This window comes from Poeciliopsis prolifica, unplaced genomic scaffold (assembly GCF_027474105.1).
Source record: "Poeciliopsis prolifica strain line A6 unplaced genomic scaffold, Auburn_PproV2 SCAFFOLD004, whole genome shotgun sequence".
In the NCBI taxonomy this organism is placed as follows: Eukaryota; Metazoa; Chordata; class Actinopteri; order Cyprinodontiformes; family Poeciliidae; genus Poeciliopsis; species Poeciliopsis prolifica.
Window position 1 is genome coordinate 10,288,773 of NW_026562379.1, and position 13,500 is coordinate 10,302,272.

At 39.9% G+C, this 13,500-nt stretch overlaps 1 protein-coding gene across 3 annotated transcripts in view; it reads right to left on the minus strand.

Moving 5' to 3' along the window:
• The window catches only part of numbl (NUMB like endocytic adaptor protein), a 63,214-nt gene that overhangs the window by 37,665 nt on the left and 12,049 nt on the right, over window positions 1–13,500 (minus strand). The window contains exon 1 of one of the 3 annotated variants that reach the window (XM_055028471.1): window positions 1,542–1,592. The exons of the other annotated variants lie outside the window; for them this stretch is intronic. The gene's annotated coding sequence lies outside the window, so the exon portion shown is untranslated. Of the gene's footprint in view, window positions 1–1,541; window positions 1,593–13,500 lie in introns of those variants that run through there. 3 annotated transcript variants of the gene reach the window in all.

The window sequence follows — 13,500 nt, forward strand, 5'->3', positions numbered from 1 at the left end:
TATTTATAGTTAAAAAAAGAAACATGCAACACCATGAATGCTTCTGCAGAGCACTGTAGCAAAGGCTGATTCATCTTGACGGAGTAAAAATTGCCTTTTTTATGCAGGTTAAAATCCATCCAGTCTAGCAGGCTTTCTAAAAGCTGAGCCAGTTCCTCTGCTGTAACCTGACAGGCTGACCTGTCCACTCCTACCTCTAGTCAATACTGCTCTCTCTTTTCCTTCTCTGTCTGTCTCTTCCCTCTGTGACTCTCCATCACCATATATCTCCGTTATCCTGACTAAACTCCCTCCACAGACCATCACACTGCCTGTAGTTAAAGACAGGTAGTGTGACTAGAACAGACACGCACACAACAACATGGTCAAGACTGTACATGAACAGAACCTCTGACACCTTTAAGGTGAACATGCATGTTGATTTTGTTGCGCATAAATAATGTGAGGCTAAATGTTTAGCAGCATATCCTGTTTCTCGACAGCCTGACACCCTAACTCCATCACGCTACATCGCACACACACACACGCGCGCTACATCGCACACACACACACGCGCTACATCACACACACACACACACGCTACATCACACACACACACACACACGCATGCAAAAACCACGTGAAGACTCGGCTGCTGCATGGCAACCAGATGTCATAGCAACCAACGTTCTTCTATTTTCTTTTTTTTTTTTTTGTAGGATTGAAAAGGAGAATTGGGGGAAGAAAACAAAAACAGGAAGAGAAAGGACTGAAGAAGCAACATGATCAATACCAGGTGAAGCAAAAGAGAAGCAGTCATTCTTCTTGTCATCTGCTGACATATTAATGTATAACGTATTAAAACATGAGAGGGCCCTAGAAGCTACCTTGTAATTACACTGGAAGAGAAGAAGACACGCGTGCTTCATTTCAAGGCCTGCTGCAATACTACCACTCACTCCTTCAGGTTTAATTTCCAAACATAATGGGATTGAGCTATTAAAAACCACATGGAAATGAAAACAAAGGAGAACTTGCATTATATGCATTTCCACAAAAACTGCCTGTCTCACACTTGTTCATATCACAACGTTCTCTGAACAAATCCAACATACCAAAATTTTTGCAGTGCAAGACGCATTAAACCCAACAAGTTGTCTTCAGAAGTAACCAAGTGAGAAAATCAAGATTACTTTTAATTCTCCAATCATGTAGAAAATAGACAAGAGTATTTATAATAGAATATTACAACTGCAAACCTACTAAAACATCATTGTTTAAACAGGGCAGGCAGTGGTGAGTTTAGTTAGCAAAGAGACCTACAGTAACTCTGGAGGAGCTGAAGCGATCAATAGCTCAGGTGGAAGCATCTATTGATGTAACGACAAGTTTGACACTCAACAAATCTGGTCTTTAAGCAGGAGTGACATAAAGAAGTAACTTTTAAAGCTGTAAGGCAGAAGGCCATGTGCTCTCCATCAACATGTTCGAGGTTGAACTACTTTACAAAGAATTAGCCAAAAGTTTCAGTCTGTGTGAGTGAAAGGCTGGCGGAAACATACCCTGTGAAATCTGCACCTGTAACTGCAGCAAAAGAGTATTGTATTGTCTCCCAGGGTGCAGGACTCTGGTCCATATCAAATCTTTATCTGTAAAACATTTTGAAATGCATGAATTATTTTTCTGTCACTTCTCACAGTTAAACACAATCCTGTATTGTTTTTTCATAACTAAAATACACAGAAGCTTAAAGCAGTAAGACAATAAAATGTAAAACAAGTAGAAGTGGTATGAATATTTGCAAGGCTCTGCAGTAGCAAACCAAAAATGTGACCTGGTACTTACCCCTGGTTGCATTTATCTTATAAACTTTAACTTATCTAATGTTCCCTTCCTGTGAAAATAACCTCCTATCGTCTGGTTTTACTCTGATGGGTTACAGTTCTGTTTCTCTGTAGCACACACAGTGGTGGATGGTGCTCTCAGGGTAATTCACAGAGGAGAGCAGGGAAAGTGAGAGGTTTTGTTGCCTGTGTAGCAGCGTCCCTGCTGGACATCAGGAGTATCGCTGTCATGGCAACCGAGCAGCTGTCTGTGTGCATGTAGCTGATCTCAATGATCCAGGTCACATCAGCCAACATTTCAACTCTGACCTCCAATCCAGACACTGAGAGCTACTTCCTCCCGTTTTCTTTTTCTTTTTTTAAACCAACTTTCTAAAACATCTTTTAAGAGCTGTAAACAGTCATTTGCATTCACGAGCTGACTGTCACCACAATGCAATCATGCATAATGCATACTTCTGCATGTAAAGCATAAACCTACAAGGCCCAAAAAGTATCCAATCAATAGAGCTTTTAAAGCTTTTAGCCACTGACTCCGACACTCTCAGGCTTCCTGTCTGACGAGCTTCTATGTTGTTTGATGCATTCCTGAAACAAGATAAATCCATGTTCTTATAACTGCATATATTTTTAAATGTTCTTACAACAAGTCAGAGGCTGGCTCATTATAAATGTTGATCCATATGTCATTCTCTTTTCATATGAGTGACCCCAACCATCTGTCTGGCTGTGCTCAAATTTGTCATCTGAGAATCTGTCTTGCATTTTTTTTTTTTCTGGGTCACAAAGAGATGGTTGCATCTTCACCAATTCTTCTAAATTGCAATCATCCTGACAGCAGCATCTTGCAACGCAACATGTTTCAAGAGAGAAGAAAAATATCCCCAGTCGGATAAAGCCCTTCAGAAGAAAATTACCCCCGATGTGGGTCATGATTGTGGCCTGCTTTGCTGTGGTTTGGGAGTTTTGGTTTTTGTGGAGAGGCGAGACAGGATGACCTTCACGGGGGTGGTCGTGTCTTATCGACCAGCACTAAAAGCCAAACGCATGGAAGAGGAAAGGGTTTTAAAATTCCAGCCATGGATTGTAGTGGCGCTGCAGCACTCACCCGTTGTGGTCTGCTGAGAGGGGGTCAATACACTTACTGACCAGAAAATATGGGCTCCCACATGCAGTAGCTGAGATATGATGAATCCAGCCAACTAAATTAAACAAAGTATGATTTAAAAAAAAATTGAGATTGGATGGATTAAATTTAGAAAAACTAGAGAAAAGTTCCAGAGTTGAAAAGTAACTTTTGGAAATCTTTAAAGTATAAATGTAGTAGAAAAGTAGAAATGGAAACAAAAACAGAAGGTACTGTAGCTAAATGAAAGTTGGAAAAGTAGAAGAACACAGGGCTGCACTATAATAAGAAACCATTCAATGCTGATATTATGGTCAATATTTCAATCAGTCAATTAAAAACCCAGCAGATGGAGAAAACTGAAAGCCAGATGATGAGCAGAAGAACAGAAACAGCTGATTTTGGAAATACAATGCAGGGATATTTTTATTTCTTACCAGGAACCTCAAGGCAAACACTTCCTGGTATGAAATAACTTCAGTCTTATTTTTCAGTTCTTTTCTTACAAAAGAAAGAATAAGAACTATACAAAATAGGAACGCACCAATGTAAAAATTTGGGCCAACATCGATATACAATATTAATGTTGCTGTGAAAATATGTAACTTGGTCCTTTCTTGAAGTATACACAATCGGCAACAAGATGGAAATAAAATGTGGTTGGTTGTGGTAGGTAAATCCAAAATATCAATAATATCAGTACAAAATTTGCATCAGTCTTGGATCAATACTAGCGTGAAAAGATTGATACATTTATTTCATATTCCAAGTTAAAATTATATCTAATTTCCGTATAGTACTTTCTCTACAATCAAAAAAGATTTGGTTTTAATTTGCTGTCAAATAATTATTTGTTTCCCTTTATTTATTTAGGAAGCAGTGTACAAAAATGTGTTTTGTTTTCTGTTGTTTCTGTTAATGTTGACACATACAAAGCATCTAAATTCAGTTCTAGGTTTTAAAGTAATTGAAAGGAAAAACCACAAATACACCTAAAGGTTAGACGATTTGTGATATATCATATTTCAATATTACGTATCGGAATTGGCACTAGTTCAGTATTTACTTCGTGTCAGATTGATGCCAAAATATGCAGTATTGCACACCTCCTTTGGCTGCTAACATCAGCCACATTCTAATTATCAGACTGGTATGTTAAAAGAAATGACTGATATCAGCCAATGCTGACGTTAATGCCAATACGCAGTTTTGGCATTAACTGCTGACAGTTAATGCCAGTTGCAGACGTGCAGTCTGCAACTGCACGTCTGCAGTTGCAGACGTGCAGTTTTTGTGATTTTGATGCAGTACAAACAGATTTTAAAATGGCAACTGCAAATCAATAAATAGTGCAGATGTAGGAAGGGAAGACAAAACAAGATTTCCTGTTGGTGAAAACATCCTATTGTGATTTCTAGAGAAATGTGGGAGCATTCATTTCCTGCGGAAAAGAAGGAAGTTAAGAGAGATTGTAATGAGTAAACAGAGGCGAGGTGAAGCCTCTCCAGCAGAGAGTCCAGCCGGGAGAAGGAGGCAGAGGACAAAGACAAGTGGACTGGTGTTTAGGCCTGTTGCTAGAAAACAGACCCTCAACAATGGCCACTTTGACACAGAGCCGAGGAGCACATGAGAGAAGAAAAGGAAGAGAGAGAGAGATGAGATAGGACATTCTTACAGTCACTTTCTCCCCCCATTCCAAGCTCTCTACATGTCCAAATCCTTCTTGAAAGCGACACAGCATCTCATTAGGACCTCAATTGGCACCATGTGCCCTGGTGAAGCGTGGCTCTACAAAAGGGGGGGGGTGCTGCTAGAAAGTGAGGAGAACCGTTCTACGAATGCGCAGTCAACACCCACCCACCCCTTTCCTGCCAATACAGATTACAGACATGCACCACAGATGGCCAGCGTGTCTCGTCTTTTCACCGCCACCACGGCCGAGAATAATGACCAGCGGTGGCCCCTCCTCCTCCTCCTGCGCGGCCTTTCTCTTTTGTCAGCACGTGTGTCCGTCAAATGGAAGCGTGTGTCTGGGACAATGGCAGCCAGACAAAGAGTCCGCCCACCCCCCCACCAGGATGCTGAATAGGGGGGCACGTGGGCCTTGTCATCGAAGGAACAATGGCGCTGGGAGAGGGAGGGCGTGGCACCCCAGCACCCAGGGCGGAGGTGAAGCCTGGGTGGCCCTGAGGTCATGTTCCAGCTTGAAGGGTTTCTCTCGTTTCAACCCAGCAGAAATTAGAACAGGAAATTACGCACATGAGAGTTCTGCTAAAATTTCAAGATTCTAATCTAACTTTTTATTTGGAGCTAAATTATCCCTCAAAGTTTCCATTTCAGGATTGGAATGTAATACAAGAAGTTTTATGTGTTGCCCAATTAACTGAGCATTGTTCATGATATATGAGCACCTACTGCACACTTCTAGTGTAATGAGATACAATAACTACGCAGTCATCTTGTGTTGGTGTTTTCTGCTTCTTGTGTGATGTCAGGAAAATTCCTGTAGCCATCTACTTTTTGGAATGCAAAATTTCAGTACAACTGTCACTTCTTGGCAATAACCATCCTAGTTCATTTCAAAACCCTGCAATCTCACAGAGATTTCACAGAGATTGCAGGGTTTTGAATAAAATATAATTGAAGTGCAAAATCAATCTTTTCTGTTTAGAGGTGGGTGATATGATATGTTTTAGTAATATGTTTTTGTAGTGTAGGTTTGCTTTTGCAAACTGCATTTGGTTTTGGAGTTATTTTTCTCTCATCTCCTCCTGAGGTTGAAACAGACTTTTAAAAATCCTAAATTTTCTTCCTGACACTTTTACTGATTTTTTTCCCCATAAAGTCACACAGGAAGCAGCATAAGTGAGATGCTGCCTTAAAATAAAAGTGCCTCAATTTAAGATAAATGCTGTTAAACAAACTGTAATTAGCATCACTTGGGCTTTCCCAAAATGTTTAAATGTATATATAGCATAGTTGAATGTGTAACAGGGTTTTATTTTAACAGTACTACAGTTTGTCAAAGTTGGTTGAATGTGAAGAAATGATAAATTGAGTCTAAAATTGGTGCCATTATGACATGTAGCAGACAGGCTTTATTCATGCTTGCTAAAAAGGTCTAGTAAAAGTCAGTGCGAATGTTAAAATATCTGTGTGTAGTGAGAGATGCCAATGGTTTATCTTTCAAGCCTGGTAGGAGCACAGATGGCGAGTTAAACAAGATGCTCGCTGACGCTGCACCTGATACAGATGGAGATACTTTGGCGTACGATGAAGCTGATACCCATGAGCAAACATTAAACCAAATGGCCCAGCCCCAGCTGTTTGTTCTGCAGCCCGAGGGGCCAGTTTTCTCCAACGGGCGACCCACAGATGCATCACACCTCCTCGGACACCTTTGATGTGGCTTATTGGATTAAGGCCCGGACAGAAGGGGAGTCTCAAGGTGCCCGTGTTTATGTGTACGCTCATAAGATCACGCGTGCTTGTTTGTAAGCGTAGCTCCGTTTTCTGGGGTCAGAGTGCATTGTGAATTGGGCGGAGGGACGGATGCTTGGAACAGCTGGGCTAAGTCTGCAGGGAGGACACACTGACAGGAGAGCTTCAAGGGGGGTGGAAGAAAAATAAGAAAGGGGCAGACACGTACATCCAGGCAGGCAGGCTGTTGACGGGCTCTTTTGAAGCAGCAGCTGGTTAGACTGGGGGTCCTACCAGCTGTGCCTCCACTGACCTCTCCTCACTGCTCTCCACCTCCTCTTCCTCCCCAAATTCTGCTTCCCTTCCCCCAGGCAGGACAGATTCCTCCCCAAATGCATGCAGAAACACACACATGCGGCCATCTGTCAGGAGTGGGACAGTTGTCTCCCTGATTGCTCCATAACAGGGCGCCTGCATGGGGAAAAACCCCTGAGATATGCATTGCTATTCTCAAGCACGCGTCCGGACAAGTGTCCTCTGACATCAGAGGCAGCCATCAATGACACGGTTTGGAAATAATCTTCTGGTCAAATGAGACCAAAACTGAACCTTTCGCCTGGGCACTAGTTGTTATTTGTGGAAGAAATTAACTTTTCTTACCACCATTTCAGCCAAAACATGGTGGTGACCCCAAACACCAAAACATGGTGGTGACCCCATCAAGCTGTGGAAAATATGACAAATAAACTTCCATGAGAAAAATATTCCATGGATAATTAAAACTAAATGCACTGTCATAAATAAGCAGGGACATGAGGTTGTGTTCGGCTGAAGTCATACTGTTTCCTAAAAATGGCTGCTCTATGAAAAGTACTGTCGCCATCATCAACTTTAAAAAGCTGCTATCATGACAGTATGTCTCACATTTCCCAAATCAACCCTTTTGTTAAAGAGGCTGAGTCACGCATCTCGCCGCCTGCCTGTCGCTCCTTTCTTCATTACGATCATACGGCCTGACAGCAGATCAGCACCAATTAGCACTGATTTATACAAAAACAAAAAAGTTGCCTCGGCTCTAATGCGGGCAGCATCACTTCAGAGGAGCTCGTTCAGAATCAGGCGCGTCCACAGAGTAATTGATTCAAGCTCTGTTCTTGTTTTGGTGTTGTTTGTAGCTGGCAGGAGCAAATCCACTGGAACTCAAGAGAACAAGAAGGCAGAACAGAGAGAGAGAGAGGATTGAGGCCAAAGAAATGTTTGTTTTGGAGAGCCAATAGAAACCATATTAGATTGATGCTCAGGGAACGGTGGAGTGGGAGAAGTCTTATTATTATTTTTAGTGTTTTTAAACAATCTGTTGCTTAATTGGCCTTTTTGAGTGGACACTAACTGGCAGCAGAAAGGGAATAGAAACAACCCCCTCAAAAACAATCTAATGAAACCATTCACAGGCAAACCTGTTCTTGAACAAATATTCAGAGCTAGAAACAAAACTATGCAACTGCATAACCGCAGCCATGCAACATCATTTTCCTCAAGCTAAGTCCAGCTGATGAGGCCAAGTAGAAGAGCGGGGAAGTCTCTGAAACAATAAGATTCCCACCTGAACGCTAAGATTTGTGTTCAGGTGGGATGCAGCTGCATTTAGTGGGATGCTGATAAAAGGACGGGGCTTTTAGAGCTCTAATTCTTGGAGGCATCTTCAGAGCATCTGAAGATGCTCTGAAGAGTAAGAGTCTAAGATTAAACTTAGACTCTTACTAACGCAAAGCCAATGTCATCTATTTCCTTCCACTGGAAGGGTTAACAGAGTTAATATTAGATGGGGACAGATTGCATTAGATAACACAGACCCAGATAGAGGCTAACAAGAGAATAACAAACAAGAAGATTTATGACTTACGGATGCACAGATGGCAATGAGGTGAGTGCTGCATTTCACAGCTTCAGGATGCTTTGTGTTTAGATGGCCTTCGTTGTCCCACTGATTCGTCTTTATTTATCATCAGCTTTTGTCTACTGACATTACAGTATTTTAAAAGAAAACTCAATAAAATTTGAATCTGAAGGCTCTGTTATCATCTTCACTGAGTTTATCTTCTGCCTTTAGATGTTTTTTTTCCTATTTCTGTCTTCTCATTATTATTTTAGCTTCAACACTATCTAAATATTTATAACCCCTTGATCCTTTTACAGATTTTGTCCCGTTACAAATTTCAATGTGTTTCAGTCTGTTTCTCTCTAGTAACAGACTTTTAAGGTGTTGACTTGTGTTCCCTCTATATTTTTCTCTAATCTACTCCGGTCCCACCTCCCTCCCTTTCCGTTCTCCTTTTCTCCGACTCTATGTCCATTACATTTGAAACAAACCCAAACAATTTCTTATGAAGTTTCATATAGGCTGTATGTCAAGTGGAGCATCATGGTGAAAGCAGTAATGCTCAGCTTGTGAAAGCAAATATGCTAGGCCTCACCTTGACATTCAGAAAATACTGAACAGGACAGGTAAAAAAAAAAAAAAAAACATAAAAAGAACATCAGTTTTCAAGTCTTGCCAGGGAATTTCAGTTACACCAAGGTCCAGACATTTGGCTGTGCCTCTGCAACTTCCTCACACACTAGAGTTTGTTGTCTAAAAACTACAAACATATTCAATAAATTAGAAAGTTTGTTTATATAATCCGTGCTCGTCAGATTGAAAGTGCATTTTCAAAATAATAACCTTTAAACAAGTAATAAACATACTTTTCATTAAAGTTTGTATTTTATTGGTCCGATGTAATATTCTAATTTTAAATGTCAGGTTTTTATCCGTTGTAAGTGGAAGGCTTTCAAACATCCATATGTGTATTAATAATGTGCTTCACTTTGTAATAAAATTCCAAAATAAAAAGGTTTTTCAGGGGTCTGTAAATTTTTTCATTGTATTCAAAGTAGGAGTTAACATCACTTCATTGTTAACGTTCTTTGAAAGAACTTCAGCAATTTGGATAAAAGTAAATAAATTTTGCATGGAGGCAGAAGCCAATACAATAGGACTCAATCCATTTCCAATCTCAGGATCTGGTAACAATGATGCGTCTGGAGTATTTTTCTTCTCATTGTTTGCTTTTTACAGGTGGAACATATCAGAAAACCAGGCTTGTGCACGACAGAAATCGTACTGAATCCTAATTTTTGAAAGAAATAAGCATCAAGCCCTGCAGAGGGTTATGAAAGAGTATACATAATGCATGCTGAACTTTTTTTTTTTCTCACTGGGCCTCTGAACATCTGTTTTTGCGAAACAAGGGTGCACATCTTCGTCACACAGCTACATAATTTAAAAAAGGTAACAGGAGGACACAGTGTGGCTGAGGAGCTATTGTGGGGCACAGCTATGCAGGCAGCATGCATAAGCAGCCCTGCACTTCACAGGCAGGCGAGGTGCATGCAGCTGCTCTGTGGGCCGGAGATCTGTCCATCAAAAGCAGTCTCCAGGGAACAGGATGGGCAAGGAAAAAGAAAGCTGCATCTCAAGCTGTTTTTCCTACCAGTGCTCACTACCAGCCGTCATCCAAGAGAGATGCACAATGCGAGCTGTGCACCTTGCAGCAGAGTCTACATTCAGAGAATGAAAGCTACTACAGCCTGCATCCACTCTCTGCGTGGAGAGCACAAGAGCATAAAAGTAGAAAGAGAAAAAAATATACACTTCAAAGCTGGTCTGCAGCTGCATAAAGGGGTTAATAAGGTGCTGAGATTTTCCACTATTTCTCAGGAATTCATGGCCTGAGCAATAACACCCTCCCCACGTGGACCGCAGTGAGCATCCCGGGATGGATGGTATAAATACACAGTCACCAGAGTTGAAAGTGTACACTGCCTCTGCCCGCTCTCAAGCAGCCATCTGGAGAAGTGGACGGTCCAGAAACAACCCAGTCGAGCTGTCGTTCCGCCCTGCAGCCATTTAGATCGGTTCTCTCCTAAACACCACTAATGCCCGCAGCAAGCTTCCCGTCTTCCTCTCACAACATGCAGGCAGTACAACTCTGCCATCCTAGAAGGCTGGTATTAACCAATGGATGCAATCTTAAAGAGAATAGATAAGTGGCCAACTCCAGCTGCAATAATGCAGACAAGAAGGCCCTGCAGAGAACAGTGAGCGGAGCGTTTTGCCAAAACGACATCACTTCCTGGCTTGAACTGCTCCACTGATGTGCATTTTATACCGTTGTGCCCAAGCCATTTGTGTTTTATTATCTATTAAACAATTTGTTCCACTGTTACAGCTCACTGTAAAGGTTGCGCTATGATAACCCTGAGTGAAACACAGAGTGGTATTTACACAATAATTTTAAACAAACCTATATAGATTTGAATACTTTTTCTATTTAACACAAAAACTCAAACTTTTTCTTACTGCTGCTGAAAGATGTGTAACCAGATGGTAATTAAACTTATAATATTTGTGGTTAATTTGCTTTTGGTGACACAAAATATCACCAAGATGCTGAGATTTTCCACTATTTTCCATAAAATAGTGGATTTCCTGAGAAATCCACTAAACCTGGCAATTTCAACTGCTTATTCTACCTTTATATTATATAGTGGAGCCCCAGTTGTTTGTGGTTCAGTATATGCAGATTTTCTGTGGAACATAACTCCAAATTATTCTCGGAAAATCCGCCTATGTGCAGATTTTTTTTTTTTTTTTGTAAAGCATATCTGAAATATGTTGCACTGAAATATCTAGGTGCAATGCTATTTGACACTCTACTGGCTAGCATTTGCAAGGCAGCCAATCCAAAAGTGTCACTCCTTTTTCTTTACACTGGTTTTTCAGCCAAGAGTGGAGATTATTAGCTTCTGCAGTAGTGCTAAAAATGTTTCCACTGGGTGTATTAATGCATATTAATGTATATGTGGCATTTCTACTAACAAAATAGGGAGTTATGAGCATTTTTAGACAGGTGAAATATTTTCAGATTCTAGCTACTTGTGAGTCCACAGTAATCTCTTTTGCTTTTTGCAGAGAGCACCTCTCATCACTCCACTACGTCTCTGGCACCTGATTAAAGGGATTTCAGATGACAGGGATGAAAGGAAGGCCGTAACTTTTTGTTACTGTTTATTAAATAGTAAATGAACAATTTCAATGCACTAAATGTTCACTTGTTCCAAAATGTTTTGTCACACATGGCGACAAATATGGGAAGAAAACAAGAACTAATCACTCCAAAGTGCTCCCATCATATTAGATCACTTCCACGCCTGCAGCAGGTTCTGTTTGCATTACGACAATATTTCTTTGGGATCCCATGCTGGAACAGATGCAGCCCATGGGAAATAATACTAAATATTGATTTTATTTTTAAGGCTTGTTGGGGGTGAGAGCTCAGAGCCTAAAACAATAAAATATGACAAGATTAAACTCTAACAAGACAAAGTAATGTACAATTCATTTAGATGATCGTAACAGAGAAATCCTGCTGTGTGAATGATAGAGGTTCACTTGTGATAAACAATGAGCAGCATCAGCATATATTGTATGTTTAATCTGCCTTTGTAAATGGGATTTTTTTGGGGGGAGAGAAATTTCTTGCAGAAAACTAGAAGAAGGGTTTATTCAGAATAACTGGGATTACTTCCAGTGGTATTTGCCTTTTTTGCTGCTTTTTTTTCAGCAGCGTAAGAAGTTTTTACACAACTAAACCCAAGCAGATTGTGGAATTTCTGTTGCATAACTGTTCATATTTCCTGTCCTGTTCAGTTACCATAAAAGAGTTTGATGAGAAAATCATGACTCCTCATGTCTCCCTGTGGAGTGATATAAATATCACCTTCCCTTAATTATCTTGGCAATCAGTTTGTCTGGTTGCCAAGATAAAACATCTTGTACACGTATGAGTAAATCTTCAAAGTGCCTTAAAGGACATTTGTGTGTGTATATAATTTTTATTCAATTCACAAAACAGCATATTTGAAAAAAAGCATTGCAGCACTATTACTGTAAAGAAATGAAGACACCAAACACCAGAAAGGTCTTCAAACTACATTGGAAAACATACTTTCAACCATTTAACATGGTTGAAATGGTTGAAAGTACGTTTCAACCATGTTGAAACGTACTGTAGTTTTTTTTCACCAAATACAGTTTTTTGTTGCTCAAGAAAGATAAAAGACTTTGTGCACTGGAGCAAATATTATTTGTCCAAAAAAGGCAGTGTGTTTGTGCAGAAAAAACACAGATGTAATTGTGTGTTTTTCCATGTGAAGCCTCCAGGATGCAGCAAATTCCAAATATGATAACTTGTAAAATCAGAGTTGATACAGAAAATACAGCATAGACATCGACCTAGTTTCAATTCGCGTTTTTAAAAGTTACAATTTTGAAACTGCTAAGATTTTCTTGTGCCTTTTTCTTGTGATTACATCAGAGACTGCAGTGCTCCTGTGGAAAATGAGCAAAAATGGCTATAAAATAATAATTGGCAAGCTATGGGGCATCTTTGATAAAGGCTACCCCAGCAGATAGCCTGACTAATTCAACAACAAAAACCAGATTTCTGGATTCAAAGTGATACAAGATAAGGATCAGGACAGCTACAAAGTGGATTGCAATAAATTTGAAAGTTATTGCAATATTCTGATTTATTCAGATCACAACTAGAACTAAATCTTTGCAAAACTTTCTGTTTTAATACTGTGATACTGTAAGCCTGTGCTACACAAACAATACCAACAAACGGCTGAACATTGGACGGACTCAGGTTCCTATTCGATTTAATATAAGTGAACCATACAACTAGGATACCAGACCCAGATCTGTTTTGTTCAACAGAACTGTCCTGCTACATGTAGGAAACTAGTTTTATGTGTAATATGTGAGAAATGCCTAAATAGGACACTTGAAAAAAATATGCATATATAAAATCATGAAAATTTGCACAAATCTCCTTTGAAATTAACTGTATGCATTTCACGTTTTAAGTCAATTTTAGGTTGTAACCTTTCTGAAACAGGTCTTGAAAACTGTGTTAGAAAGCTTTGGGAGTCTGTTAAATTGATCATTTTTTTTAAACTCATTTAAAGAAAAATACATTTATATTTTTTTATTAACTTCTTTTAGAACTAAGTCGTTTTCATCTA